Source organism: Rhyacophila brunnea, unplaced genomic scaffold (genome assembly GCF_057557595.1).
Source record: "Rhyacophila brunnea isolate RB1 unplaced genomic scaffold, BYU_Rbru_1.0 scaffold_5, whole genome shotgun sequence".
NCBI lineage: Eukaryota > Metazoa > Arthropoda > Insecta > Trichoptera > Rhyacophilidae > Rhyacophila > Rhyacophila brunnea.
The window spans coordinates 43,374,351-43,401,444 of NW_028233170.1; the positions used below are offsets into that span (position 1 = coordinate 43,374,351).

Sequence of the window (27,094 nt, forward strand, 5' to 3'; positions counted from 1 at the left end):
CACGACTTCCAAGGAGCTAGCAGCCAACAAATAATAATAAAATCTCCCCGCAACCTGTACCGACAAAGATACATTGAACAGAACAAGTATAACCAATCACTACAATCAATAAAAAAAATATATTATAAAAATAGCAAACAAAACCGTCACGCAAAAACAAGTACAAAGGCAACTGGTATAAATAAAGATCACACGATCACCAGCGCGATGTACTTAATTAGACAATTGTAGGTAATTTTAAATATAGATATTATATCACTAGGTAACTAAACTGACAGGCCCTTCCAAACGCTAAGACAGCGGTTGCGTCTTCCGGGAACACCATAACTCTCATCCTGGCACTATGGTAGTATTTAGAACTATGCTTGTTTACCAAAAGTTGGTCCAGATGCTGAATGTGTGGTATTAATTGAGTAGGCCTCCTTCCCGAAAGGTCTGCAACCACCACCTTTGCGATGGACGTTCACCGGAACAAGGGTGTATTGCCATGTGCAGGAAAGAAGTCAGTAACTGAAATAGTGATATTAGTTACTTATTAGTTAATATCCTATATTCCCATCCATACCTATTCCTTACCCCCATGTCAAAATAATAATATGACATTGGCACCCAACAAGCATCGTGTTTCTTTTTGAATATTTCTTTTCCAAAACACGATGACTTACCTCTTAAAGACTCGCGGTTATTTGTTTCGGATTATGAACTCGTTCGTTATTTTGTCCTAATATTCTAAATTTTATTTGTTCCGTTAATAAAACTTTAAATTTTGCTAATCACGATTTCATACAATAATTGTTACCGTAACGGTATTTTGTTTTCAGAGTCATTAGTTCTAATTACACTGATTTTTGCCGGCTCACTTTTGGAATTTTTTGGTTTACCGTCGTGGAGTTGCAAACGAATCCGTATCGGGCGTGATTTTAGACGCACTTTGATAATTATTCTATTTCTTATAACTTGTAAATTAATTAATGACAAATTAAAACGTATTATTTGCGGAATATTTTTCTTAAATTTTTCTGGTTCGGTGGGCGTAACTATGTGTGTTATATTTTTCATATATTTATATAGTCTTTTATTGACTTACGCGGTACTTGCAAGAGACGTCGGACTAGTCTATGCGGTATGCGCAGATGGCGATCTAAATGATAGAGATCAATACGTCAATTTTATCATTGTCCTTGTGGAATTTATTTAATTTTGTGTTGTAAGTTACAATTATTCCTTCGCAAATTAATATTAAGAGCGTTATATATGGTTTACACCTAATTTTGAAATACAATTTGCACATTTATCATCAATACATACTTCTTCTATAATTTATGTGATACCCACATTATTGGTATGGAAATGTCAATATTTGGGCATCGGAATTTGTGTTAACCATTGATTGTTTCAGCAAAAAGTTTGTTTAATGTTTAGTATGGTGCTATAAGTGATTTAATAAAGTTCCAAAGGAGAAGGAAGGATGTTAAACTAGGACGATATCGACATGAACATTTATATACCTACTGGATGACAAGAATTATTAACCTCAAATTTGACAGAACCATTGGATTGAAACATACTATGTGGATGTAACACCAAATCAATTGGACAGCTGGATGAACCTTATTATGGAATGGAGTTTACAAAAGGTCCTTTCGTTCCATTTCTATATTGTGAATAATTAATAATTTCTATATCTCGAATAAAATCATTATCGGGTCTTTCATTTTAGTCGGCAGTCGCGCTGTCATCGATTATTTGAGTGATATATTTTCATTCTTGTTAAAATTTGACACTAAATTATTCTGAATTCATTTCTTCTTAATTATTAACTTTCTATTCATTTTATTTTGCTATTACAATTAATTATTTGCGACGGTAGAATACATTTATTTCGGATAATATGTTTTTACATTGTTTTTCTTACTAGTTTGACAGTTCGATATTAGTTTTTTCAAATCTGTTCTTTTTATAATGTAGACAATTGAAATTATTCATTTCGCGTTCATTATTGATAAAATTGAAGTAATCTTTCGTTCATTGAAATAAATTTAGTCATTTTTAATTCCTATTCAATATTCATATTTCAAATTGATTTCTGTTTACGTTAAACGTCAAGCGCGCTTACATTTGCGGTCGCTAGATGACACCTTCATAGAATTTATTTGAAATATTTAATTTCAAGATTCTGTTCTTTCGTAAGAATGATTATTTATTATACATAAATAATTATTTTTACAGGTGAATATTTTTAATAAAATTTTCCTTCTTAATTCCTATATAAAACTTCCGTCTACATATTTTTTTGAATCAATTTAATTTTTTCTCTCCTGTCAATCCTTTCTAATTTAAAGACATATTTTTTTTTAAAGCTTTTTGATTTCATTCTAGATGCTTTCACTCAACTATATGCAACTTTCCGTCCTCTCCTAATTTTTTAAAAAAAGCATATAAGCTAACATTAATTAATATTTTTTAAATTCTTTTTTTTCTCTTTTCAAATCCTAGCATTCAGCTATTTATTATTCATAAACATTCAATTTACTTTCACTAAAATTATTAATTACATTCTTTTTGATTTTGCAATTTTTTTTATATAAATAAATAATTATTATTTAAAACTTCTTTATATGCATTTAGAGTACATTTTAATTTTGAATATTCTCTTTCATTGAGATTTAAAAATTTTCTTTGAGTATTAAAATATTTTTCTTTCAAATACAATCTTGAATTGGATATTTAATTACATTTCCATTTGAAATAACTAAATTATTTTTTCTTTCAATTTAACCTGAATTTAATAATTGATTAATTTTTTTTGCTTGTTTAGCATGCTTATTTTACTGGGCAATATTTTACAATGCTGATATTTAATTTATTATCAACTATGTTTGAAACCTTTAGGAGTTATCAAACCTTCATTCATTATGACATACACTCTGTCAAATATTTTTTCTTTTATTATTATGGAAAGGTGTGTTTCCGTGCTAGTCACACTCAACAAATTATTTTGAATTTTGTCAGGGCCGCATTTTAATAATGCCTATTTATTAATATTCAATTTTTTCGTGAAGGAATTTTGTACTGTTTTTTCTTTTGTCTATTACACACCTCAGATATTTATAAATTATAATTATTATTTTTGCTCTTTTACAAGCTTCTTTTTTGGATTGATTTTCTTTTTATCGAATTAATTATCGCAAATTTTATACATATATTATGTCATTGAGTAATATTTTCTATTATAAAATTCTATATTTCTTTATTTCAATTTCTTTGTGAATTTTTACTCACCTATGGTAAACTATTTCAGTTACTGACTTCTTTCCTGCACATGGCAATACACCCTTGTTCCGGTGAACGTCCATCGCAAAGGTGGTGGCTGCAGACCTTTCGGGAAGGAGGCCTACTCAATTAATACCACACATTCAGCATCTGGACCAACTTTTGGTAAACAAGCATAGTTCTAAATACTACCATAGTGCCAGGATGAGAGTTATGGTGTTCCCGGAAGACGCAACCGCTGTCTTAGCGTTTGGAAGGGCCTGTCAGTTTAGTTACCTAGTGATATAATATCTATATTTAAAATTACCTACAATTGTCTAATTAAGTACATCGCGCTGGTGATCGTGTGATCTTTATTTATACCAGTTGCCTTTGTACTTGTTTTTGCGTGACGGTTTTGTTTGCTATTTTTATAATATATTTTTTTTATTGATTGTAGTGATTGGTTATACTTGTTCTGTTCAATGTATCTTTGTCGGTACAGGTTGCGGGGAGATTTTATTATTATTTGTTGGCTGCTAGCTCCTTGGAAGTCGTGGGAACTGAAGGTGTCTCACTACTGTCCGGTGTGTTTTAGTGATCCGGGGTGCCGAAGATGTTCCTCGGACGCGTCTGATTTTTTTTCTCTAGCAGTCAACCCTCTTGGTATTTGGGTTGAACTATCGGTGCTGAAGACGGTCCCGTTAGTCCCCTCTCTTTTTGGCGTTGGAATCTGCCGCTGATTGTGTGGATTCCACCGCACTCTGATGTTTATGGTGGTGAGTTGGCAGGCGTGATGCAAATAATAGAAGCGATCGTCTGTCAACACTGATGATGTTGTGCAGCGGCCTGGACTGTTTGAAGGAAATCAACCTACTTATCAAAATTCCTTGAGGGAAGAAAGTGGACGTTATTATACGATCTCTTTAGCCTTTCATTTTTTATTTTTGCAGCCCCAACTTGAATGTCGGACCAGTTGCGAACCATGTTGTTCTTTAATTACATTTAGCTTCCGATGTGTTTATGGTTTCCTCGTCGTTGCCTGGTTTTCGTGTGGTGCTTCCTTAACTTCGTTTTCTAGCTCATCCGGATCAGTTCTCTTCTTGATGGAGCTCAAACAGCAAGGAGGGAGTTGTCTCGAGATGGCGTCTCGGGTTTGGCGGGATTGAGTTGGTCCAGAATCTGCGGCGGAGTATTTTAAGTAGTTAGCTTTAAGTGTGTATGAAAGGGATATGGCTAGTTTTGCTATCGCGAGGTTTTAGAGTAGTTTGAAGCAGAGCCGTATATTCTGGAACGGACGATATCTTGCTACACCATTGTAGACTTTAACGTAGTATACTAAAATCGATGATTAATTTTAATGATATATTTTGTACTAGGAATTCTTTTCTAGCTTAGTTTCCTCCTTGTTCGCGTTATTTTATTTGTGGGAGCGCTGCTTGGGATCCGGACCATGGCTTGGAGGTCCATCACACGTCATTTGTTCTTTCAGGCTTAACAGAGAATCCACATCACAGCTGTTGGTTGTTAGCCACACTGTTATTTTTATTCAGATTAGACATCTGAAAGTAGTATATTTTAGTAATGCTCTTTTTAAATATTCGGACGGTGCTTGACGCACAGTATTTATTACTTTCCGACAGATACGCCCTCACGCAAAAGCAAACTGGCACTCATTGTTTATTAATTAATATGTTATTTGTTCGAACCAAGTTGGTGAATTTATTGTATTTATTATTATTTTTTATTATGTATACTTGCCAAAAACCACGGCATATACGATTGAGAATTTATATTTTTTGCTTTGTGCACTTTATAACTTTTGCCAACTATTAAAGGTTCATCTTTTTTTCAATAACTTAATATCATTTGAAATCAATTTATTAAATCATTCATTGATCTATTATTATTTTCAACTTAATTACTCAATGCTTATATTATTACTCAAATTATGGAAGCAATTTTAATTTCTATTAATTACTTTATTATATTATACTATCTCTGCAATTTTATCAATTTAATGAATTGAATTAAATTTCTTGAACCAAAATATTAATTCATTTATATACAATATATTAATTTATTATACCATTTCATATATTATTATTATCTGAGGTGCATTTATGTAAATTTTTTGGCTATTATTTCAATTTTTTATACTGATATCAAATCTTTTCAAACTAATAATTATTATACAACTCTTCCTATCTTTTTGGAAGCTTTATCTAAATCAATTTTTATATATTCTAAATATTGCAGTTTTACACTGCTGGGTTGAATCCCCACTATTTGTTTTGATGTGAATTATCTGTGATAAATTATAATATTTTATATATTTCTATATACACGAGCTTAGGTGTTTTTATATTTATTAGATCTTTTTCAAAATTTATAAATTATTGGTGGACCGGTTAGGTAGGGTAAATCTACGAGACCTCTCCCAGCTCTTCACTCTTCAGCAAATAATCTTCTTCGTTTTTTGGATTCTTCATAAGCCTCTCCCTCTGTCACCAAATAACAGAGTGGAAATTTCATCTATATGTCTCCTTCGCTTCGCCTGTAGCCGCGCTATCTCTAAGCATGCCGTCCATGATGCCCAACCCCTGGGAGGATTGATGCTATCAGAAGACCCCCCCCGAGAAGTTGACAGTCGAAGTCCTCGCTATGGCTTGTCCTTCTCTTACCGAGGTTGGAGGTAATGTCATGTTATTTTATAACATAACACACTAAGTCAAGAAAGTCTTTACGAGGGCAACACTACGCAAAAGTACGACCGGATCGCGCCTGCGCACGGGATAGTTTGTACGGAGTTCGTGACACTATTTCCGGCGCTATCGGAGCTAGCGGGCTTTTTACACGAAGGCGAGGCAGGAGTGGATCTCTCAGTCCTGATCGTTCGAAGGAAGCAGACGTCTTGGCCAGTTCCGAGCCTCGGGCCCTGGGCACAGGGCTTTCGATTTCCTGACGTTTTGGAGACGTGGACGATGATCATCTGAAGGACGTCCCCCCCACGCCAGGAGATCGGAGTAACTCAACGGTCCCCACACGTTTGAAGACGCACTCCTCGATTCCGTCCTGGAAGGAATCGAGGGCAGCGAAAAGGCTGGAGAGCCTTTTGTGTGATCGGTATTTATTGTTATTTTATGTTACGGTCCACCGACCGAACTAGTCTTTGTTTCGAATTAGCTTTTGGATTTTTGTTCTAATTTATTTAAATATTGTATCGCATTAGGTGCTCGTGAATCACTTAAGTAATTATACACTTTTATACACTGTAGCCCGCAAGTTATCTTATTTATTAATATACAATTGTTGAAATTTCTCTACTTGCTTTTCATTTAATTTTCCTTATCACAATTGTCTCTATGCATCAACATAGAGTGGCGCTCAAACCGAGATATTTATATTTATTCCATCTTTATGTAATTTATTATTATACAGGAACATCCAACGAATGAGCGTAGTAACCGGACAGGTAACTGAGGTCTTAGAGGAAATAAGTCAAACCACCCACGACCCTGCATCCCATTTCCCCGAGTCTCATGCTTATCCCCAACATATCCCTATCCCCATCCCATATCCCTATCCTCCATCCCTATCCCTATTCCCTATATCCCTATTCCCTATATCCCCATCCTTTATCCCCAACATATCCCTATCCCTATCCCTATCCTACATTCCCATCCATACCTATTCCTATATCCCCATGTCAAACCATTATATGACACAGTCTATGCATTTTCATATAAGTACCTCGTGATCTTTTCGCCCCCATAAAATATGTAGGTACTGCTCGCATTATACCTTCAAATTAAAATAGTATTACTGGCATTCACACTACGCACTAAAGAATACTTATTATTCAATAAATAAATTATACAAGCATATTATATTGTGGTGGTTCCTTAAAAAAATGGGAAACATTTTGCAAAGCATGTAACAAACATATTGGATAGTTTGCGAAGACATTCTAGTCATTTGGATGATTAATTTAATTAAACATTGTAGAAATAGCAATACTTCTAGCTGGCTCTCACATCTAAGCTTGCCTCATCTGAAACGTGTCAAATACGTCAATGTGACGTCATCGTTATTCATAAAACACGCGTTGTCAAATCGAGCTCCGCAGATTGATCGAATGCGACTTTTTAGTTTAAAAAAACATCTAGTGTCTAGATCTAGCTATCAACAAATCGCATGCTTCTCGGGCTGCGAGTCGAAGACGCCAGAATGCATACCAACACCTACGAATCGGTCATTCCTATACCGGCCCGTCGATCGCCGCATCAAAATATCTATACGTTTCGAGAGGTTACGTGATTTTGTCGCTAGGTAGATGTGCGGGGTATTCATATGCAACACCGGATCGACGTTCTTAGAAGGTTTGATTTATGGCTGTGCGGCAGACAAGGCGAGTTCAGATGTGAGAGCCGGCTTACATACGCAAGATACATTCCTCAGTAGTGATAAAAAAATGTAACTTTATAGGGAGACTCTATGAATCTTTTTCTGTTATATTACACGAACCACGTTCCTTGATTAATAATAGACGCTATAAAGTGCATGTTGTTTTTAATAATTAACAAGAATGTCTATAATTTTACATATTTACTGGTATGAATTTTCCAACTAGTACCTATATTATAAAAATAGCTACGCGTTCATTAGTCTAAAAATTCTTCCCTCGAGCGAATCAAAAACCTCTACATAGATTGCTGAAAAACGCTTCACCCAATAATAACAGTGATTTAGTCGCTTATCCGTCATTTATATGTACTTTAATCAATAAATCTGATTTTTTTAAATCCTTCAAATCACTTAAAGTTATGAAAATAACTTAATTTTTGTTTTTGATTGAATATTAATAATATAATACAACTGTTTTAGATGGTTATTTAGTGTTATGTCGGAATCAATTCGTGAAACAGGGTCTAGATACGGAATATTGTACGTCTAGCTACGCGTAGCTTCCGGACGCTGGCGGATGCATTAGTCGGACTTCCGGCACGCGGCCGACGCACCAGCCCCCTCCCCACGACCCCCGACACAGACAACCCCCGTTATAGCCGCCCCCTCCAACCCGCTTTCGCGCACGCTCCTGTCACAATCCCTCTGAGTGAGTGCTTTTTGGCATAATTTTCTTGAAAAGTGTGACGGATTTTATGTAAATTTTACTGTAAAACCTTTACGGCAAATATTGATAGATAAGCAAATCTACGACAAACAGCACCTAACGTAATTTTGCTTGTTTCATCATAATATTATTATAATGAAATTGATGTTGCCATACAAAGTAAGTAATATCATAATATTATTATAGATAGAGTTTAAATATTATATAATATATACAATGACGTCCCGTGGGGGTAGGCAAGCCATGTATTACTTAGATGCGGTAAATTATAAAGGACGGCAAATTAAAGAATGACTACGTTTATCACAACTTTTAGAAGCGGTAACGGTTTTTCACCAGCTCTTCGTTAGAATGTACCTACCCTTTGGTTTAAAAAATGACAAGGGGCCTCCAAAACTGTCAGTGACTCAGACCTCTGCGTATTTAAACCACGTTTAGTATAAATGCTCTAATCGTCAGTAGATGATACCTATTAGGTATGTACGAGATTTTTGTTGTATTTGTCTGTTTAAAAGTAGGTAAGTATGTACCTACGTAATAATTTTGTAGATAATCTAAGAGTCTAAAAATGAAAGGGAATGGCATTGTAAGTATGGCTAAGGGCGGCAGTTTTCATAAGGACGTCATTGAATATAATCAAAGTGAAGCTGACAAAACAGTCGCTAATATTACTAACCCCTTTGCACATTGAAAATTGTCTCGTCTGGGATATAATCAAAAATCAAAATTGGATGCAATGTTGCAACTGTCTTCAGTGACGTCCCTAGACAAAATGCCTCCCCTGAACAGCGCAAAAATGCCACCCCATTTTTAATACAGTATTTTTTTATCATCTTTGCACATGTCGTTTTTGGTCACCATGGATGTCGAAGGGCAACGGAAGTTAACTAGACATCGCGAACTCGACAAAAAATTACCGTCCTGTTCAACCTTTTATGTTAATTAATACATTTTGTTTCCAACCAGTGAGCTGAATTTTTTAATGAAAAGATATTTTCATTATTACTAAGTTTAGGTAGCTATTTATGTATATACCAAATGATTCTCCTCGATTTGCCGCCCTTCGAGTAACTGCCGCCCCCAAGCGATATTTAATATGCCTACCCCCACGAGACGTCACTGACTATCTTCCGTGAGCATAGGCGAAGCCATGCCAGGACGTGAACGCCGGTAACCGGACAAAACAGAACGTGACCAAATAGAACATGACAAAACAGAACGGTGACAAAACAGAACAGCCAGAGGAAAAATAAAACAATAATTTTTGTGGAAACGATTTATTAATTAAATACTTATAAAACTCAAATTTATAAGCAAAATATATACAATATAAAAAAAAACAATTTTTTAGTGAAATCATCAACTGTTTATTAAGTATATACCTATACATTTTTTTACAAAACCGTTATTTTGAGAATAATGCATTTTTTATATAAGTATATTTTATTTAAGTGAGTAGGTAGTCCACTGAATAAATTAATCAGATACTATATGAAAGATCTTTAAAACAACTTATATCTAAACAAATTAACAAATTTAGTTACCGTACCTATTTGAAATCAAATCATTTCTCTTCAAAACATTGCAACATACATTGCTTTGTTATTTACTTTCAGCACGTCGCTCTAGAAGATGCTTTACATCCTCAAGATGCATGATCTTGAGACAACGAGTTAAAATTGGTTTCGGTAAAGCAGTTAATGTATCGGTGATAATAATTCTGCTATTGGATACGATACCTACCTACATCTATGCATTTAGTAACTATTGAGTTTCTCTCTCCTCTTTTGGGATACAGTCCACTTCTGTTGTCCTCTTAAGAAAACTCTTCCTGAAGAATTGAAGTTCATACTTAATGTAGATGAATTGGGTGTGTGACATAATGTGGCTTCTGCTGTCTCTCGTTATTGACCGATGCTTCTTTTTACACACCAACAGCGGATGCAAATGAATGGAAAAATTTTACCAATGAAAATAGGACAGATGTATCCCGTTACAACTCCGTTTACACAAATGTAATACAAAATTTCACCCTTAATTATCAGTCAATGAAATTCCAAGAAAGTGTCACCAATTTCATTGTTAACAGATTAGTTCCACGTCTAAACCAATAATACATCTGTAATGTTGGTTTCATAATATGTAATAGGTATGTAGTAACATTGATGTTAATGTTACTATGATAAAGTATGTACAATAGATTTTGACATTATGTACCTATTATTATAATTATTATTATTCACGCTATTCCATGACTATTCTTGGGCTTAAATGTCCGAAAGAAAAAGGGCGAAGTTTTAGGGGCCCTTTAGGAAGGGCAGAGCATCCGGTCGGGGGCCCGCGGTCGCACAATGGCCGCCAGGGGAGGCAAATGTCACGGGCAAGTCGCCATATATCCCCCACCCCCTTCTCCACTGTCTAGTTTGCATCGGCCGGCAGAAGGGAGGATCTAGTATCTAGTTGATGTCCTCGCCTAGGAAAGGTCGTGACTGTAATGTGCTTGAAAATGTTATATTAATACTATTACTAATAGAAAAAAGATATATTTTTATTTATTTTTCAGTTACAAAACAAAAATAATTTAAGGGGGGAAATGCTCAGCGTAGGTCAAAATGGAGCTTTTATTCTATTTTCAAAGCATGATTCTGGTACCTAACCGAAAAAAAATCTTTTTTTTTCAAAATTATGTAAATAGATTATCTACAACGTTTAAGGAATTTCCAGGCTTATGTTCTGAAAATACTATAGAAGTCTCAATTTTGACCTACGTTGGGCATGTGGGCCCTTAATTCACAAAAACTTTACGTTAACAATACTTACTATCTCTTGTATTAAAAGTTACCTATATTCCTGCGGTATATTAGTTAGGTACTGGTGTGTATTCGATATTCAGTATCTTTAAAATTATCTTCAAATGTGTAAATCTTGCCCATTTTATGAATAATTAAATGCCTAATTCTTGTCAAATTTGGGATCACAGAGATTATCAATATAATTTTTTATCGCAAATATTTCACTATAATAATGTCGACATAAATTATACTGATGGTTTTATAAATGCGTTTAAAATCTTAACACCACTGCGATTTATGTACTGAAATATGACTATATTCTAAAACATTAGAGCGAGAGGTTTAAAGAATACTATTTTATGTAATAAAAATACTTTATGCAGTCATCAAATGTTTAAAATAAATATAAAGGATAATTAGGCTTCAAAATCATATAAATAGATTATATACAAGGTTTAAGAAATGTCCAGGATCATGCTTTGAAAATAGAATAAAAGCTCCATTTTGACCCACGCTGAGCACGTCCGCACTTAATATTTATACTGACAGCGATAATTTTATACGGTCCCAACTTTGTTTTAACCTACGGTGGCATAGTTGGAAGAGCGCCGTTACCTGAAGCCGTGGAGTGTATAGATTCAAACCGCTGGGATGGGTAAATAGCCAACAGCAATTTCTCGAAAAATAAAAATCTATTATGTAATAAAACCTCTACTCTGTTGAAGTCGATATATTCCGAAAACATGATGATTTAGATTTTATTAAACGTTATCTTTAGAATGATAATACCTACTTATTCAGCGTAACTTTAAAAGTAAACCTACTTACTTTTGTACTCTAATAATGGTCCAGCAATGCATCAGAGAGAAATCAGTCCAAGTCACGCGTCTCTTGCTAAAAGATTAGAAAATCTATGCTACTATACCAGAGCGGCATCCAAAGCACATATCTCAGCCAGGTGCATCGCTTCTCTGTAATCTTAAAAAGCACAGACATGTCAGCTCATGAACTAGAGTATTTGTAATGGGGTCGTACCAGGGTATTTATCAGGTAAGTTCAAAACTCATGACACTGAAGGTTGGTAAGCAGTTATCTATGACAACCATACTTGAGTCTAGACATCGTGAATGCGTCAAGTAACCAGCATATTTGGTCATCAAAGAATACAGCAGATACATTCATGCAAGTCAATTGAATACAACCCTACTATCCCCACATTAATTCCAAGTTCAGTCGAAAGCTGTTCAACGATCAAACAAACAAACAAAAATGTAATATACAATACATAGCATAAAAAAATCTATGGTTTTTTTTAAATACAGAGTTTGTCCGTTAAACACATTTTGACATGCAAAAGTAAAAGCATACTCAGTAATATTATTACTTCGATGTTCATATTTTTATTAAAATTAAATTAAGAATGTATGTAGATAGCTGTGTAGGTATATACTCAAGATATTATGTTTTTCGAATTTAGCGGTTTTAATTTTCGAAGATTACAATTTACGTATAAATACATCAACATTAAATGTGTTATCAATACGTATAATTTAGTTGATAAAACTTTGTCGATATATGTTTGGCTAAATTGAGACAAGTTGTAGAGAGGATTTATTATTAACAATTGGAGACGTCTTTTTGCGATCTAACTTAAAATCAAAAATCAGCAAAAAGTCTCTTTTATTGTGTCATAGTTATTATTTCAGATAGGTAGTTGTTTCCATCACACAGTGATAATCACGTTTAGTGCAATTTCACACGGAAAATTAAATGCAATATTATTTGCAAGATATCTACGTGCACAGTTAAAAAAAACAATGAAAGGTGAAGCTTGGAAAATGCTATCAATACGGAAGTTTAAAATTTTTAATATATTTTTTAAGATAACGTTCATTATCCTCTTTATTACCAATCATAGTTCCTAGTAAAGATTAATGATTAAGTTTTTTAAACATTCATAATATTACTTTATAATTATTATTATTGCCATATTGTTCTATATAAAAACAATCCGTGTCGATCAATAAGACAGAACAAACAACTCACAAAGCATCCATTTATATCGCGGCCCAATAGTAGGAAAAGTCATTTGAATATTTCGCCGTCGACCTGACCTGGCGGCTTTCCCCGGAAGCGTCGACTCTGAGTGGCACAAAGCCCGCGCGCGGGAATCCCCGTTTCCGACCCTCGTTGCCCCAAATGCACTTTTTATCATATTTTGTTCTGAGACATTTTCCCTCACCCTTTTTTGGCATCGTGTCGACATGATGGATGGATTTTTTAGTCCCCACCCCTGCCACCCTGCAAAGGGTGTGCTGGAATATCGCGCCAGTGCCGTGGCTTGCCTAGCGCTATTTCGTCAGGTATCTCTCGAAAGTGACAGGAAAATCTTTATTGATAACGTTTGAGTTTCGGCTGGTCATCGGATTTGGCTAAAGCTTTTCGCCGTAAAGAGGTATTGAAGTGATTGATGATAAATTGATCTAAGTGTTTTTTTATATCCGGTCAAGGGTATTTTGTATTTAAATATTGAGATTTACAACTTACCATAACTACACATATTATACTTGACACTTAGGCATATTAAAGTAAATATCTACCCATTAACTTTCAGATTACAAAAGAATAGTAATATATATATACCTACGTTACCATTATCACCAGCCTTAAACAATATAATACAAGTGTTGGTCTCCTCTATCTCGTTCGTTTCCTTTTAGCCATAGGCATTTCCTGTCGCATATATACTCTGAATTTAACTCTCTATTTGATCCAAATAACACGTAACTCTAACTTACATATTTTTTTTTACTTATATAGGTACTACTCAATGATAAGAATTGTACAGAAATTATCGCTTCTTCGTTTCGTTTATACGATGTATCCATTTAAGGAAACATAAGTTCCGTTATCATCATTGCGCGTGAGGTTTGTAAAGCGATACACAATAATTATAAATTGTATACCTTGATTTAAAAAAGCTTATAAACTTTAATAAATTTAAAAAATTGTTAAACTACGGTAACTCATAAACAAATAAAAATATTATTATATAAATTTTACACTATTTTATTGCTAGAGTGATGAGAGATATTATTTGACCATACCATAAACACCCAGCCTTCAGTTTGTTCCATATTTCAGTACATCATCTTGTCTGTTATTTTTGTTTTGGTGTAGTATTTTAATTCTCGTATAAATAAACGGAATCGGCAGTATACTCAATATACTCAAACTTGTACTTGATATGAAGTAAATAAAAAACAAACAAATATTGAATACTGAAATGTCATTTTGATTTCCATAGTAACGCACGTATATATTAATAATTTAGTTGCTAGGACCACCCACTTAGCAACCAATAATAGTGGATTGGATTACGGATTTCTTCCGAAATAACTTTTCATACGAAACAGAATTAACTGAAAATGAATTCAATTCTGCTTAAAGATGGCTAAATGTAAAATTAAAAGAATGCATTGGCATCGTGTTCTGATATATTCTAAATGTTTCAAATGTCTAGCTAGTCGGGAAGTTAGTTAAAAATCGATTGCAAGATTTATACTGGATAAATAACCACCGGACAAATAAGAATACGAGCTAATAAAAACGTTGTAAAATGCATGTTGCATTAGTTCATTAGGTAACTACTCCATTTAATAAATGCAGAAATCGCCTGCGACTCTCGTTCATATCCTACTGCCCTGCAATAGAAAGTGTAGGTATCGAGTCTAAAAGGATTATTTAATTATGCGAGATGATTGTTACGGCCCCAAGATGGCCGAGCGGCTTACTCGTCGGCTTAAAATGTCGAGGGTCCCAGGTTCGTATCCTGATCTGGCAAATACACATATTGTTCTTCAATTTCTGTTTGAAGTTAAATTATGTACCAAATACGTTGAACAATAATATCCATTTCTCGTAAAAACAAAAATCTGTTTATACAAACTTCCACCCTGTTGAGGCTCATAATATAATGTTCTTATGATCGGATATTGATCGGAAATTGTTTTACAACCTTACATATTATCTTAGTAGGCACTTATTAGATATAAATATTTAGAAATCATTGTAATATTATGCATTATTATTTTTGTCTATGCAAATAAAATTTATTTAAAATTATTAAAAATTAAATCAGAATTTATATATTTTAAGTTTATAGTGAACATAACAAATTATGAATTCAAGACTTTCACAACATAAAAGTAGGTATGAATGTAAACTCACCTTACATAAGTGAAATACCTACATAATTTCCAAAGTAATTTATTTAGTTGACGATTGTCAATCCTATCAATTAGCTTTCACGTTATCCTATCACGTTATATGTTTTCAAATGTTCTAGAAAATTTTAATTTGCATATATCCATCAATTATCGTTTGGACCAAACCCTTTTCCTCGTATAAGGTTTATCAGGCTACAACATCGAGGCTTGAACGGCTTACTCAATGCGCATCACAGAGACGTTGGTGTATATTTTTATTGATGCGTTGCACATTTTTATTCTTTGTATTTTTAGTATGATTTTACCTACTCAATATCTTTTAAATAAAAACTTGAGAGAACTAATAACACATTATTAGATTATTATTAGGAATCCCAAGAACAATTATTTAAAAGTATGTTTTAATATTTGTACCTACCAAATCTAGGTACCTATTATGTACATTATATAAATAATTTTATTACACAATGTAATATTTACAAATTATTATTAAAATATGAAATCTCCTTTTTACCGAGTCGCCTCTGGATTACCTTCACGAATGTTGGATTAAAATGGGGGAAACACAAACAAACACGAGTAATTCATGTGTTAATGAAATGGCGTGTTATTAAAATTCATTAATTATCTTGGCAAGAGAAGGTTATACCACTACATGGACAAGAACACATTCACCTGCACACTAAGACAACAAATATTAAAAATATCGTGTTGATAATTATATTTCCACATTGGCATTTTGTGATGTCGTTATTTTTACACTTCATGATAAATTGTGTATGTTTAAAAGTTGGTAATAGAATTTTTACAAAGATATTATAAAAGAGTGATTATTTTTGCCTTGTGTCAAAATAAGTCATAGGTAGAGTAAACGTTTTATAACTTTTTACTACACTGATACGCCTCTTTGCCTGATTACCTTGGATAAAATTAGATTAAATGATATTCACTTGTATTAATATATTTATGTAGTAATAAAATAAATAGATAATATACAAAACGCCTAGATTCAAAAGCCCCTAAAACGATTTAAGGTAGTTCTGAGAAAAATGAGAAAAACTATTTTAGGTAGTTTTGAGAAAAATGAGGAAAAATCATATCTATTAAATCTGTGAACTTTGTGTATTTATTTTTTATTCGTTACATTCTAAAGAGTATTTTGGCTTTCCATTTTAGCGGTATTTGAAAAGCGCACCCAACCATTATAGCGAGTTTTGAAATTAACCCTAATTTTTGATCATACGTATTGACGAATTTTGGCGTTTTTTAAAGTTCAATCTTTAGCCATCATATAGGTCACAAAAATATCCATCTAACTACATATCTAACTCAAAAATTTTCAAAAACCGTTTTAGGGGCTTTTGAAACTAGGCGCTTCATATATAAAAAAATACATATTTAGAATATATTAGGTAGGTACATCTATTTTATCCTAGAGCCGGAGTGCTAAGTTATGAAGCATAATATACTCTATTCTATAGTCTATACTCTATATGGAGAATTACGTATGTTGACGTTCTCAAACGAATGGGAAAGTTCTAAAGTTCTGCGTGGTATTAAAACCAGGAAACCGTACCTTGACCATATATAAAAAGGTTTCTAATTATGCGGCAAGTACATATATATTCAGTGGCGAAGACTCCATACTAAGCGATTATTTAAAATGTTAAAGCTTACCTTCTTAAGAAATATAAATTACCCAAAGACATATATTTATTCTCTAACTAAAAAAGCCATCCATCTCTATTTTAGAATTCACATACATATAGATATACTGTATCAGGGTCAATAGAATCTTCTACTAACCCATGCAAACAATGCCGTGGGACGTATAATTCTAAAACAGACTTTAATGGTGTAGGTATATCATTGAGATCGGAGGCTTGACTACTTCATTATATGAAAATTTGGGTAATGATTTCATGACAACGCCTACCTACATTTAGTGTGTTATTTTGCGTACATTTGGCAAACTCCAGATGGCTTACCGGACAAGAAGTCTGACTAATGAAGCCGTTAGTTCGATTCCTTGTTCAGCATCCTTTTTTATAAAATACATATTTTAGTACGTGTTGTCTTTAATATTTTATTTATTCTTAAGTGAAATAATATAATATTTTGTGTTCAGTAAATTGTATCAATAAAATACAAAAATCAATCAAAAATTCCCTAAATATAGCTGTACTTAGTCCTGGGACCTTTTCCAGTTACCCACTACAGTCTAGCTTCCTTTTATAGGCACCATTCACCACTTATGTACCAATTACACAAATTATGGCAGTGTATGCAAAATATAATATTCAAGTATAAAAACACTTGATTTCAAGTACTATATCAGTACCTACTTACTTGTATGTATATAATTTAAAATCTGTCCAGAAAAGCTCAATTTGCTGCATTTGTATAGTACTGCCGTACTAAGCACAGAGGCCGTAACTGACGTATTTAGGTATTTTCATGTTTTTAGATATTTGGATTCTGCAGAGTTTTTGTATAAGATCGGTGAATAAATCCAAGCCGTAACTGCTATAGTTAACAAGGGTTTTAATAGCCGTATCTACGGAGTTTGAGAAATAAACTCGATAAATACTAAGCAATTTGGTTGTAACTATCATTTACTAAGGCATATTAGCCGTATCTGACATATATATGGCTAATATCAATACATAATAATAATAATAATAATAACATAAATCAAATTTTCAAGGTATGTAAACAAATCTTAAACTAAAATTAACTATTATAGGCAAATAAAATAAATAAAAAGTTCCCCAGTATTAGCAGGAAAAGTAAAATAATATGAAAGCTCAGATCTCCCACTTGCCTAAAATGCAGATACGGCCTCTGTGCTTAGTACGGCAGAGTAGTAATGGTAAGATTTATTCGGTTCCATGTCAGCACATCTCGCTTCTGTATCTAGCAAGTATTAGATATAACTTAAACTCTTTGAACAGGTGTTTGTAAATAAGAGAGTGTTTTATTTTTTGAAAATGCCAAATGAGAAAACAAGATGAAAATAAATACTAGATAATATAATATTGCGAATGAGCGAAATATTAATATTATTATAAGTATAAATTCAGGAATCATTAGGTAGGTACAACTTCTTTGAATGGTCTCAAGTAGGTACCTACCTGTTAATCATAATTGAAATCAACAGCTTGATGACAGGTAAGTACTTTAGTGTGTAGGTAGGTATATAATATATCTACTTATCATGTTCTTATTTCAAATCAATCTTCATTAAAAATATTTTATTCCTACATACCTACGTGTTATGTATTCACAACTGAGCACAGTTGATTTATTTCTGATCTAAATTTGAATTTGAACTGTGTGTGAGCAAACACACTTGATTTGAAATAGATTGAGTATATACGAAACGTTTTTAGGCCTTCTAGTTCTAGGCTAAGTGGTTGCAAGCTATTAATAAATATTTAAAAACACTAACTGTTTATTCAATGGGAAATTATATACTATTTAAATAAAAGTAATAACCGGCGACTTGTCTCTGCATTAAATACAGAAATTTATTACACTATAAAAAATTAGATAACAGTTGGATCTACCCAGCTGTTATATTTCTATTATACTACCCTCCACGTAACCTTGCAATTTGAATTAGATTTTTTTGAATTATTTTGAATTATTTGATGAAATCAGCCAATCAGGCGCCTGGCATTTACTAATACACTAATACGCAGTGCGTATTACACACAAATCTTGTCGCTGTGTACAATTACAAAGTTAGGTGGAGGATACTCTAATATTTTACAGTCAGTAGGTACCAACCTCTAGCTAGAGTCTAGATCACAGAACAGATAATACAGTCTAGATACATAGGCAGTATCACACTTAATGATGATGGATGGTTCGAGTAAGCCGTTTAAAACGAATTGTTGCAAGTGAGATATTTCATGAAAATCATATAAACAGTCAAAACTGTAACCAACCAATAACCAACAGAAACTTCAATGTTATTATTAGATCGGTACAAAGATATAATATCTGTGTTACATGAGGTTATTCATTTATGTACTTGTTGTCTCTAACTCGAAGGAGCATTTTTATGGCGGCGCTTTTCAGTGAACTGTATTAGACTAAATGATTCGGATGCTGGAGGGTGGTATACAAAAAATGCCAGACACTGACCTTTTATGATGATGAGGCAGGCTCCGTGGTCTGATTGTCAATCACTCGCACTATCACTTTCTCGCGTTACTGTTTATTGAGTTACCCTGTGCATGGCACTTGATGGTCAAAACCAGTGCATGTAAATGACGTATAATGTTTTACAGGTTATATATATAGGTGTTTACAGGCACACGGTTGCAAAATGACTGAAGACATTTATATTGCATTAGTACCACCATAATAATTAGCCTAACCAAAAGTATATTTAAATTGTAGATTATATGCTATGTGAATTTGGGAAATACTCAGTAGATGAGAGAACATCAGACATTGCTTTGATCTAAAACTCCAAGCATAGGTACCTACCTACTTTTTTGTTGATATTCCATTAAATATACTTGTAAAATACGTTAACTATTTGGCATATTTTAACATTATTAGGTATAATACATTATACCTATAGCTACTAATCAATCAACTACGATATACAATTTAATATTAAGTATACGATTATAAGAAACTAAAACAAAATGTATTATAAGTTATACAATATGATGAATAAGAGACAAGTACCTACCTATCTACCTAGCTTATGTTATACTCCGTGAAAAATTTCATTAAAATAATGTCAAATCTGCAAGGTAAGCCTTCTTTGACAAGATATAATTTATTATTATTAATTGCAAGCATGACCATGAAGATTTTTAGCATATATATGTAGGTACCTACTTATGTCATATTTTTGTTACGGGTCGTGACAATTGCAAAATAAGGTTTTTGGCTATAAATCATAAACTTGATTTGGTCATAGTTTTCGCGATTTCGAATTATGATATTTTAAAATAATTAAGAAAATAAATAAAGATTTCAAACATTTTCCCGCGACTTGAAATTTAGCTCGGTAGATGACTTGGAACTTATTTTAAATTTAAAGCCTTGACGTTTTGACTCAAGAAACTCAGAGACAGATCTGAGTTCAGCACTTCATCCTTATTAATAACAGCGATGGACAGGGAGAAAATAGTTCAACTCAGCAAATACGCTTGATACGTATCCGGAAATTTGTACTTATGCAGTTCTATATGGCCGTATATTAAAGACCGTCCAATCTCTTTGGATCGTATAGTACTGACATACAATTATTCATGTCTAAATAAAACATGGTTCTTGTCGGTTTACACTTTTACACAAATAGCAGATAAACCGGATTAGGTATTTGTTAGGTTAGGTTAGATTATGTTTACATTATTGAATTCATGAATTTCGCCAAAATCATGTATGAAAATTGAATTAATTTTCATATTGAATCTAATAAAATTGGAGACCGTAGGCGTATAGTATAATGATCATCTATTTCCGATAAGAAAGCTCACGGCGAACTGTGCCACGGTGAAATAATGTTTTACGTACAACTTACATCTTACATGTAACCTAAATAAATTGAGTAGGTACGTATCCATCTCTATGTGACCGTGATTGAGTTATTGTTTCAAGAAATATTTTTAACTGTGTTAACTTTCAGTTTTTGGTAGAATGATGTTATTTAATCGAAACTGTATGAAATCGCCGATTTTTATTAAATTATTTGCCCGTTTGATAATGTATAGGTCTGACATGAAAAAAAGAAGAAAGTGTTATAAAATATGCACACCCACTATCCTAAAATGATGAAAAACATACAGGTTTTTCTCTTCTACTTGCGTTTCATGATAGTGTGACAGGCATGAAGGCGTAATTATAAATTAATAACGTATAAATACCTAAGTGAAATTTTACCGATAGTTAACTGTAATAATTACGATGTTTCGTTCACACCTACGAGGTCTGTCGATCGATTCGGCAGTTGTTGTAAGTCACTCTTTTAAGACTGAATCTCGCTTCTGACAACTGGATACTAAAACGAAGTACCTAAGTGTAATCACGACTTTGCTCTCGATGTCCATTTTGACAGTGATATTCAACGCCTTTTTTGGTATAACATTTTTGTGGTAATTGACCGAATTCCTCAAATCTAGTTAGGCTAGATACGTGTAACTTTTTTTTTGATTTAAAAAAAATCTGACAAGCTTTATGTTGGGTTTTTTATATTTTTTTTCCTACACATGTAATATAAACAGGAATGTGGAGCATGAACTGAAGTGAGGACTGTTGAGTGCATTATAACCGATTCACTTACCTGAGCGCACAAATTTTTCATGCAACCCATGAAAACTATATCTAATGCAATTTCAACGAGATCCGATAGGCATAAGAAAGTGGAAATTGTTAATTTTGGAGTGATGCTTTGTGGCCATTAAAGATTCGACAGTACAAAGATAACCAAGAATAAAAACTTTATAGGTACCGAATAAAATTTGTATTGATAATTAGCAGTGCCTATATATGTGCGTGAGTGTTCTAGTGCATTCTAGTGCACGCCAACCAAGGTCTTGGGAAGTTGCTCCTGGGACACTTTTTGAAACACACACATTTGAAGAGCGCCTAACGTTCGTTACGCCACGGTATACGCCTGTATAACAGGTGTGGAGATGTGGCGGGTGGTCGTACGCTGTTGATGGGTTCAAAATAAATAAGTACATACATGGAAATGTCAATCGTCGAGTTAGATCGTGAAACAATTGATTTTTTTTTATTCCATCGACGACTCGATGAAAAGATTCAAAATAACATTTCTCGATCGGGTCAGACGGTCGGACAAGTCCGCTTACTTATATAATTTTGGAGGATATCATATATTTACCATTCTTACGCTACGCTAGTGGGTTAATTAATTTAACTAACTACAGTATGACCGAAGCACTCGAGTTTTTCAGGCCATTTAAAATCACCACAACATAGTCGTGGCGCGTGCCGCGGGATAAATTATAAAAAAATACTCTATTTCGTTGCACGCTGAGCGTATCATTGGTCACGGCCTGCATGACGATGGAGTGGGAATTTCTCCGAAACGCCGATTTGAAGAAGTGTGCTGCCCGGGGAGAAAATCGGCGACTGACGTTGTTTGCCGTCACGACATTTTGGAAAAGACTTTGATTGACTTTGGCTACGCGCGACGTCGGCAAACTTTGACTGACGGTAATAATAATTTGTTATTTTTTTGCTCGTGACATTTTAATGTTATCCAAAGAGTAACAGCAAATTTAATTTATAGCATATTAGTACGAATTTTATACACCTCATGATTTAGATACCGTGGATCACGACGTTATAACTAAATACATAATATGATTCAAAATAACAGATAGTAATGTAAGCATTTAGTCCATGAGTGGCCAACCCGCGGCCCGCTGGGTGTCAACTTGTGGCTCGTAGAGCAGTGAGAAAATAAAAATAATATTAAATGCTGCCGCTAGATGTGCTAATTTCGCAAATTGAGATTCGATATTGGATTTTAAAAAGCACGGTCTGGTTTTTGCTGCATTTGCAACGCCATTCTCTGTAGACGTGAATTTATTACCGGGAAATTTACAAATAACATTGTGAAATATGTTGCGATGAACAGTTAAAGGAGAAATTCCATCAGGTTGGTTTGGAAGAGTTTTACAAAACATATTTGGACAAGGAGAAATATCCTGCATTTTACAAACATGCTCTAATAATGACTTCGCTATTTGAAAACACTTACACGTGTGAACAGCTTTTTAGTCGGATGAAGCATATCAAATCCCGAGTGAGAACACGAATCACTGATGTGCATTTGGAAAACTGTTTGCGTGTAGGAACAACCTCACCCGATATTGATAGTGATGCTGCACTTAGTTCTGCCACACAAAATCAAACTTATCACTAAAATTTATTATTTTTATATTACTTACCTATTTTGTTTAATTTGTATTATTAAAAAAAAAGTCTAATCTAATAAATATGTTTGATTCTCATTTTTGTTTTATTTTATTTTATTGATATATAATATATATTTCTTTTTTGTTTTGTATAATAAAAAAAATCGGTTGTGCGGCCCGGTAGGAAATCTCATTTTTAGAATCTGGCCCGGCTGCTGAAAAGGTTGGCCACCCATGATTTAGTCAATATGGAATTTATATTTTAAATATGTACCTACTCAGTATAACAATTTTTTTCACTGTAATCGATAAAATTGGTGAACAGACATTATATAACAAATAAAAGACACTTAAGTAAATATATGAAGTAGGTACCTAGATTTATTTTTTGTAGTATATAAATATAAGTAGGTACATACCTACTTAATTGTGGAAATAGGAAAGTATTATTTTTTTTTTGTTATTTTTTTTATCTAAATACTGGTAAATATTGTACACCATCAGCTAGGGTTGATCTATTGCTGGATAAAGGCCTACCTTGGCTCCGTTCACTGCTATCAGTCATTAGTTATTTGATGCCACATCCTACATCTGTTGAAGTCAGTTGGTAGACCTATAAATTTTTATTTAAAATTAAGGAATGTATTATTCATCACTAATTATATTATATTCTTTTTAACTCTACGCCAGGCAATGACATTAATATGGACGAAGCATCTAGAAAATAAAATGACACTCACTTTGTGTCGGGTCTGCCGGATGGCGAAATTCATATTTTAATATCGGTATCCTACGCTCAAATGAACATTCTGCTTGCAAGCGGTCTGGCGACACCGTTGGGTCTGCCCATACAAAATTTCTGACTGTCAGGTTTCGACTCCACCGTTATTATTGTGTTACAAAATGCCAATGTGCCTAGTTAAAAATTGTAAAAAAAATCTACTTAACACTCCAAGAAAGATGGGATATCACTTTTCATGTGTTAGTATTATTTATTATTTATAAAATGCCATTTTATGATAATGTTTATTCAATGCAATTGAATGACAGAAACCATTGAACAGTCGCCTGGGCTCACTTGCGTCTAATTTCCGAGAAGTCGTAAGTAACCGAGAATCTGTTTCTAACGCAATGAGTCATGACACTAATACGCCATTACAATAAAGGTTATATTACTATAAATTCTCGAAGCTTGTATCGCATAATGGAAATGGATACGTCATATGGTCACGTGACATCTACCTATACATCTGTGAATGACTTTCATGCACAATTTCTCGTGCGCGCCGGTATGAAGTGAGTTGTCCATTTAATATGTCATTGACGCCAGGCCATATAGTTTTAATATAGTAGTGTAGTGAAACACTAGCAGAAGTGAAATAAGTAATTACAGAAACATACAGACTTGTTCAGTCTTGTGACCTCACCAGGTCGAGCCAGGAACTCAGAATAACTAGCCATTTGCTTTACGCATTAAGTTTGACTACTAGGACGGCCGATTTGTTTGAAAAGTTTTTATTTCGATGCATTGTTTTGTGTTATGGTTTTATGGTTGTTTTCATGCCCCCCCCCACCTTTGACTATAGATACATCTAGACGCCACCCGTTGCATTGCTAAATGAAGCTGCGTGCCGTGCGTTTGGTTTGTGGGCGAACGAACGCATTCGTACACAAATGTTTGAGACCATAGACCAGTTCGTTTATAACGTTGCCGAATACTTTCTCAATCGCACTTATGCATCGTTTTTGTTCAAGCCTTGGCCCCCACATCCTAAAATGGTCCCCCGGCCAGGATCTTTGGCAGCCCTAAATTTAATGGCATATTTGACGCACAACATAAACGTTTTAAAATTGTGTTAGAGTAAAAGTAAACGCCTTTGGTTTATTTTTAGCGATTTTATGTAGGTTTAATACCTAGATTAGAGCAAATTTGTGATGTGTGTTTATCTCACATATCTGATCGACTAGCCAAGCTACCCCCCAGAGCCCGAGCCCCTAGGCTAGAGTCCTGTTAGCCCCCTTCCCCTTCTGGGGGCATGATTGTTTTATCCATCTTATGTTAAAAGCGATCGGATTAGAGAATATATTTATTAAGGACAACTGTCTATGAAACTATTAATAAGTAGATAATATTTAAGTATTATTTAATATTAAATAAAAAATAAGATAGAGCTATTAGTCGACCTCTAAATTTCGCCGCCCTCTTGTAATGCTTATGTTGCACACGTGCACGGGGTGGGTCTGTCTGTCACGTGCATTAAAATTAAAAATGTAGCCAAGTGCATATTACGTGGTGAATAGTTCATACGGAAGTTTCACATTTAAATTAGTGGTGTTCGCGAACAAGTATTCAAGAAGCGGGTCTGCATTCAAGAACCCACTCGCAGCGAGCGCCCGGTTAGCAGCGTCGCACCGAGGAGCCAAAGTTGGGCGGTCTTGGCAAAAACCCATTAAGGCCCGCTGGCTTGATTAATGTGTGCATTATTCAATTAGCGGCGCGGGCGAAGGCTTTTGTCTCCGCTCGCCCCGCGCCCGCGGCCACCCCCTCTCGCTCGGCTGATGGCCGTGATCAGGGCTGCGGAAAATATTATCGGGGATGGAAAATAACTTAACTAATCTACAACCAAAATGCAACACATATGATTTCATAACAATGTATGTATCAGTGGCGAAGAGTAGAGGTAGGCTGTTAAGATCTGACATAAATATAGTGCACACTAAATTTTTTCAGTCAGACGTACTTATTTGTTTTTATTGAACTAAGACTACAATGAGGAGGAAATAGTGTTTGTTAGTTTTTTTAAACTCAATTAATCTCTGGTTAATCCAAGCTATAGTAGTCGTCGAAGTAGTCGAAAAATATTCGTTTATTTTATACCTACCTACCTAACATATCCAAAATTATGCCATTAAACCATGCATAATTTTAGATATTTTTATAGATAAAAGAATATTTTTTATCGATTATGGTTTCGTTAGGCAGGGGTTAATGAAATTTAAAAAACTAACCAACACAAAATTCAACGAAAACAAATAAGTATGACTAAAAAAGAGCGCACTATTCTTGTAGGATGGCCCATAGCATACCTACTTAAACTATTGCGATTTGGTTTTGGCAACCCTTTATAGGATTTTAAAAAAACTTACCAGTCTTAGTTCAATGAAAACAAATACATTTTGACTAACAAAGTTTTGTGTGCAGTATTTATTTCAGATCTTAACCCAGTCACGTGGTTAGGCAGTACCTATCAACATTTTGATATCCTAACGTACGACTATGTCAAGTGAACTTTTTTTTGCAGTCGAGACGAGTTTGTACATAATAATATGTGCGACCGAGCTAAAAGCTCAACGTTGAAGGGCATTTTGTGCATAAGCTCAATTTTGGAAGAAACCGCGAATGCATTATATGTGCACATAACTATTGATATCAGTGGCGATGGGTGACTTTTGGAAAGAGGAAGGCTGTGGAGATTGTCTGGTATACTTACGGGAAATAAGACGAAAATACGATATTACTACTGATGAATAGGTACACACTAATGTCAACGTCACACTAAATCGATGAAATTTCAATTGGTCACTGACAATAGACAATTACTACAACTACAATTGAGCGATGAAATTAAATGATGTATTCTCCTATCAACCTTATCCTACCTACACGTAACATACGCCCAAAAATATATCATCGGTAAATATAACGATATCAACAGCTAAAAATGACAAACAACTATACAAAAAAATTATATAATAATTATGTTAGTCTAT

The 27,094-nt window shown here is 33.9% G+C and overlaps 2 protein-coding genes across 2 annotated transcripts in view; both read right to left on the reverse strand.

Annotated features, from left to right (window-relative positions):
- LOC147066446 (uncharacterized) overlaps positions 1–27,094 on the reverse strand; it is a 594,497-nt gene that overhangs the window by 76,546 nt on the left and 490,857 nt on the right. The gene's annotated exons all lie outside the window — the stretch shown is intronic.
- Positions 1–27,094, reverse strand: part of LOC147066447 (uncharacterized) — a 1,147,709-nt gene that overhangs the window by 67,511 nt on the left and 1,053,104 nt on the right. The gene's annotated exons all lie outside the window — the stretch shown is intronic.